The 6609-nt window shown below is 32.7% G+C and overlaps 1 protein-coding gene across 1 annotated transcript in view; it reads left to right on the top strand.

Annotated features, from left to right (window-relative positions):
* LOC117107624 (regulating synaptic membrane exocytosis protein 2-like) overlaps positions 1–6609 on the top strand; it is a gene marked incomplete at its 3' end in the record, with an annotated part of 48283 nt that overhangs the window by 1728 nt on the left and 39946 nt on the right. The window lies entirely within an intron of this gene.

Here is a 6609-nt window from a genome sequence, read left to right as displayed (position 1 = left end):
GCTCCTCACCCAAGTGCCTGGGGGTTACATCTTCACCTATTATCCTATAGGTCTCCGTTGTCTAATGGGTATGTCTCTCCTTGAATGCTAGAGGTTAGGTTCGAATCCCGCCAAAAATAATTGTATCATACAACTTCTTACCGTGTCTATTCACGTATTTATACTCTGTTAATTCGTGTCGATTTAGTTCTAAAAACTCGACAAAATGATTCGTGTATAGTAGTGAAAGGATTGGTAAAAACAGGACCGCGATGTGAACGCTCCTTCCTTGACCCCATACAACTGAAATAAATGCACTTTTCGTTGGTACTATTATTACAACATGTTTATTATTATTATTATTATTATTATTATTATTATTATTATTAATGGCTCTGATAGATAGCAGAAGGGTTCGGAATTTTCCTACTTGCAGATTCTATCTTCATTGTTCAAAATAGTATCTAATAATTTATAGCAGTATCGCAAGACGGTTTGGAGTTTATCCCTATTGTATAACATGATTTATATGTATACACGTACTTATATTATACGATAACTAATAAAATCAGTGCTCGAATAGGAATACATGATGCTATGCTTGATTTTACAATTTTATACCAGCAGCCTTGTTTGCATCATGCATTATTGTTTACTATTATTTGAACATACGTATATATCTTGTGTGTATTATGTATATTTGTTGTGTGTATTATATATATATGGACATATGTATATATCAAATAATTATTTATTGAATATTTTCTGTTGTGTCAATGTTCACTATTAGCCGCGGGTAGCAAAAGTAGCCGCTAATCAGCTTCACTATCGCCACAGATATAGATTGTACCGATAATGGATGCTTCATCCTTTTTGATAGTAACCGTGTCTACGTAATAGATTGCACACCTATGCATTAATGAATGGAGTACATTTTAATAGTCTCAGCATAATTGTCCCACGGGAAACAAAGCTTCAACTAATAGTGCTCTTTGACTTGTTATTTCATATAATAGGTTACGTTGTCATCAAAATGCCTATTTATATACTGTATTATTACTAGATTGTCGATTATGTAGGCCTACAATTTCGCCATTGAGTGCGTATCCGAGATTTGATGGGTGTGAAGTCTAGTCGTGCGTTCATGAAACAAGTGCACATAAGGATGTCCATGAAGAAATGTAGGGTGTGGTTACTTCAGTAGGAACGGGATTTTCATGAATATCTGCGGGATGTTCATAATAAACCTATTGTACCTAAGCAAAGTTGGTTGCCAAATTGGCTACGATGCTCAGAAGTGATGAGACCTAGCTAGGGTAACACTTTGTGTCTGAAGGCATGTTTTGTATACAGGTATTGCAATTGCTACAGGTGGAAAAATAATAAGAAACCGATGCGAAACGTTATTGTCGTATACTGCACTTCAAAACGAAATAATTATTGAGTTGTATAATAACCAACATACGTCACTATTTTAACCCTCGAAAAATGGAATTGATTAAGGCGTATAGCAAAAGAAACGATTAAATCTGTCTATCTGTCTATATATGCTTTGATTGTAATGCGATTAAATCAACTTTGTATTGATCTTCCATCCTATGAGTATTAATTATATCACTATAGGAAATTATTGTGTACGCAATAGCACTTCATTCTCCTCAGAGAGGGAAACTCGGTAATCATTGATTAGCAATTGACAAACTATAGCTATGTACAGTGTTTCTATGCGATGTGAAGATTATTAAGAGGGGTGGGAATTGCTCATGGCGTGTGTATGTTGACATTTACGGGGATTAAACTCACCATCGTGAGATTGGAAAGCAATCCTCACCATATCCTCAATTCTCATTGCAACTTTGATAATTATTATTGTATATGACAATGCACAGAAAAATGGAGAAACAAAACATCTTGTATTATATGATTTATTCAGGCTACCATATCGTCAGATGCCTACACGTAGTAGGTAAGAGTAATGACAGCTAACTACAGAAATAGAAAGAAATTAAAGCAACGTAATATGTTATGTAGGTGTGTAGGTCATCATAAACAATCAATTGCCCTAAATAAACGTACGAAATTAGAACATCGTAGACCTTGAAGCATAGTTAGGTTTGTTCACATACATGAGGGTGGCGGTAGTGATAATCTGAAAACTGTTTTATATAGACCTATTGAATATATATCATATTTATTTATTCAACTTGGTTACTAATATCTTCTTGTTTCGAGACTGGTTTCACTTTCTTTCTGTATATTTTGGAGCAGTAGGAACACAAGTAACATTTGTATAATAATATACTCTCTTAAGTATCTGAAGGCAAGATCTCTGTGATACTTTGTAATTATACAATACAACTGTACACAGAATAATGAAAAAGTTAAATATATCATACAGTGGTATAATATAGGTTTATACGCCTACATTTTAGGCTGATATACAGTAAGGACGTTCAGAGACATCGCAAATTATGAAGTAATTTTATTTTGAGGCCAATAACTACCATTAAAAACACATTGGTCGACCAGGCGTAAAAAAAATGTCATACAAAACATTATTATTTACCGGTACTTTGTTTACATACCGGTATCTGATTGACACAAAGTATCGTCATGATCATAATTGTCAGTTAAAAATTAGTTTCCAAATTGAATAATATAATTATTTAGTAATAACATTCTTGAAATTATAAAAAAAAACCTTAAAGCACTTGAACTAAAATGAAATCCCATTAATTTATGACTTCGCTTTTAGTCTTTCCTTACGTTGTCCTTGTTATTGTAATATTTTAAATGTGGAACGGCAGTTCTGCTTTAAATAATTTACCATTATCTTTTTACTGTGTTTATTTATCCATTTTAATGTTTGGTAACAACAAAAACTAGAAATTCGTAAATTCATCGCAGGCCTACTGTATAATGCACGCGTACGTACCTGACTAGAAAAAGAAGTGACGAATGTATCGTCTGAATTAATCTATTATAGCATGCGCTGAGTGTGAGGAGTAGGTTCCATTATTGATGTGGTTGGGTGACATGCTATGTACGAAGATAACAAATGTAAATTGCTAATGGATTAAACATTATTAACCGTCTTTTAACAGTTTAAATGTATGTTTAAATTTGTGTTGAGTGCCAGTGAATCTGAAAGAAATTGCCAGTTTACACACGATTAATCTTAGTGATTGCTCATTTGTACAGTATGTCCATTCACACATATCAATGTTCATGATTTTAGGTAGGCCTAATAAGAATGGACTATTATGTCCGTTCACACACGAACATCCGTTGACATTCATTTTATGGCCATCTGAAGTTACTGTCAGTTTATACACACACCATTGCAATTGATGATAGATAGTTATCCGTTCATATACGGATATCCACTAGTAAGTGTTAATGAATCTCCATGAACTAAGCCTAAATGACAATGTACTTAACTATTGGTATTATACGAATGAAAGAGCTGGCGAGGTAAAATACAAATTCTTATTTTTTTTTTTCATGCTTTTATTTTTTGTTTCGTATACCGGTACTCATTTTTGGATATAGCCACCTGACAGTAATTAATGTTAATTTTATAGCAATCTTGTCATGTTGGTTGGTGCATATTTTTACTTGTTTCTGTTGTATTTTTCATAATTTCTCTTTTGTCTCTGTAATTTTTTATGAATTTTAATAATGAATGAAATTAATATTAATGTATTATTAAATTGATATAATATATGTCATTAATACATATATGTATATATATAAATATATGATAAGATAAAAGATAAGATAAACTTTATTATAATGACCACAAAACAAGGCGAACATGAAATTTGGTTTCCTTGATGCTTAACTCAGTACAAAAATAATACTGTATGAAATAAATAAAACACAATGATTAGTTGCACTTAAAAAATAATATATATGAAAAACTGAATAAAAAAAATACACAGATCAATATACAAACTATCTCTAAAAAGTTGAGCAGGAATCATAAGTTGTATTAACGAATCCAATCTAGTCATTTATAAAGCGCCTTTCTCTATAGATACGAAGCGCTGCATCCCACATACTTAGGCACCTCATAACCCACAGGCAGTCATGACCATTGCCTAACCCAAGCACAGAACAAGTAAACAAATCAAAAGAAGCAGTGGCAAAGTTCAGAATCAAATAAGTAATGCAACAATAAATGCAATCAAACGCATGGCATGAACAAAAGATTTCCTGTATCGTGTTGTCTTGCATGTCAATGGACGAAATCTTAGTTTAATGGGTGTGATATATCTTCCATAATTTTCTTAACTTGGCTAATCACATCACGTTTATATATATCTCGTCAATAACATTTGCATTTCTACATAATTACTTTACTTGCAATTTTCATTATATTATCAAGTTTCGTATTATTAGTATTATATATGGGCATAAAACAGTTTTTTTTTTCAAAGAAAATTTTATAGTGTTTACTGAGTTTTAGACATCGCTCTCATTCCATACTCTTTTTTTTAAATTATGCAATTTTTGCTGACTACTGACTCATATTTTCTTCTTACCTGTACTATCCAATCAAGTTGATATGTTGAATTTCGCATTGTGTTGTTCATTCTGACGTGTTTTTGTTGAATATTTCAAGTAGTACGATATGACTACTGGCCGCGTTCAGCAAATGCCACACCTGTCCATTATCCAATAACATCCTGCATTGAGGATGAGACAAACAAACTGAAGTGAGAGATGAGTCCATAATTTGTGCCAATATAATATGTTAAGATACAAAAATCATTCTGGTCGACGGGGAACAATAAATACGTATATAATATCTTATATCCCGATCGATCGGCGTTTGCCCATAAAACGTCGAACGAATCGCCGCGTATAAATTACTGCTAAAAAGCTATTTTCTCATCACTTATCAAATACATTTGATAATACCTCATAAAATATGAAATGCTAATTCGGAAAGATGTGTGGTAGAAAAGGTATCTCCAAACCATTACACATTCTGAATTTTTTCGTTCTTTATTTGTGGCGATATAGTGCGTCCGTAACCTAATAGTTTAATACATGTATTTTAAGAGAGCGTAATACGTTAGCTGGTGCCTCGAGACGCAACCAATATTTAAGCACAAGCGAACGATTGATCTCGACTTTAAAGTCACTCCCTTCGCCTGACGGTCGTCGGCCGACGCGACTCTATTGAGAACGGAATGCAACGATGCGCGCGCAAAGGATTATTTTTAATTACATTACGTTCATACTGCCACCGACAATCAGAAGACGGCGTCACGTTGTCAACCGCTAACAGCGAGCGGAGGTGGATTCGTCGGCCGACGGTCGCATGACCGTCATACGACGCAGTGCACCGACTATAAACGCGTTTCCATTAATTTGTCATCATCATAAAATTTATACACTTTCCTATCAGTTTGCTTTATGAAAATTGTCAGTGTTATTTTTTAGACCATACTAATTTCCGCCAGGAAAAGTATGACAGTATTCAGTTTAATGTTATTATATATGTACCAGGATTGATATGTGGTGTTTGGATTAATTGGAATAAACGGGCTTATTACCTAGTAAATGTCAAAAGTTTATAGTATATTCATAATAGTTTATCTGATGTCAGTAACGGAGGGATGCCACATACGACCTGTCCTTGTTAATAATTATCATCATAAAATATTAAATTTATACTGTCCATGGTGAAATAAACTTGAGTAATATATATTCTATTAATAATATTTTTGTCTTCTTTATTAGAAGCCTAATTTATTAGCTGGAAAATATCCGAGAGAACCTAAAATATCCTTGGTAATGATAACATTCTTTACAGATAACCACTTAGGGATTTTTGTAGTAAAACTTACGAAAAAAAATTACTTTGATTTGTGTCGCATTGATAGTTCATGACGCATTTCAGACATTTTAAAGTAAAGGACATTGAAGGTATACATACAATTGATGGAAAATGATTGATAAAATACAAATAATTGAATATTTTAAAAACTACAAAAATGGAGATTGAATATTCCCTTTTCCGTTTCTTCTCTTTTTTTTTATTTTTAAGAATCTGTATGTCTTTAGCCGTTCTAGATTACTTTTTTAAACACCAATATCTTAAATTATTATTATGTAAAACCAAACCATATCAATAAAAAATTCCTCCATAATCTGGAAATTTTCACATAAAATAACCTTGTAATTGAAATTTTAATGAATTTTTTAAGTTGACATGATATGCAACACTGTATAGGGAAAATATATTCTGTCCCAATGATTTTGAATATTATGCTTACCTTTCGTCTAAAATCAGGATTTTTTATGCGGCTAATAATAAAGTCTACTTAAGACTCATAATGAGGACGGTGAATCCAACAAAATCTGTCGGCGAGAGCCAGTGTAATAAATTGATTCAGTTATACTGTATACTTAGGCTTGGTCAGAGCATTTCATCATTCGTTTTAATCCTGCCCTGATGTCTAGTTATTGCTAGTATAAACGAAATAATATAGTAATACCGCAGTATGCAGAGAGGCAGCGTAGCAGCATCAAATAATAGTAGGCCTATAGAAGTAGTAATATCAAAAGGTAGTGTAGCAGTAGAAGTATTAGTAGTATGGTATCAAAGAAGTATAT

This window comes from Anneissia japonica, unplaced genomic scaffold (genome assembly GCF_011630105.1).
Source record: "Anneissia japonica isolate Jap-2015-1 unplaced genomic scaffold, ASM1163010v1 scaffold5330_len1712360_cov203, whole genome shotgun sequence".
Taxonomy (NCBI): Eukaryota; Metazoa; Echinodermata; class Crinoidea; order Comatulida; family Comatulidae; genus Anneissia; species Anneissia japonica.
Note: the sequence above shows the minus strand (reverse complement) of the source record. Positions and strands in the feature narration are given on the sequence as shown.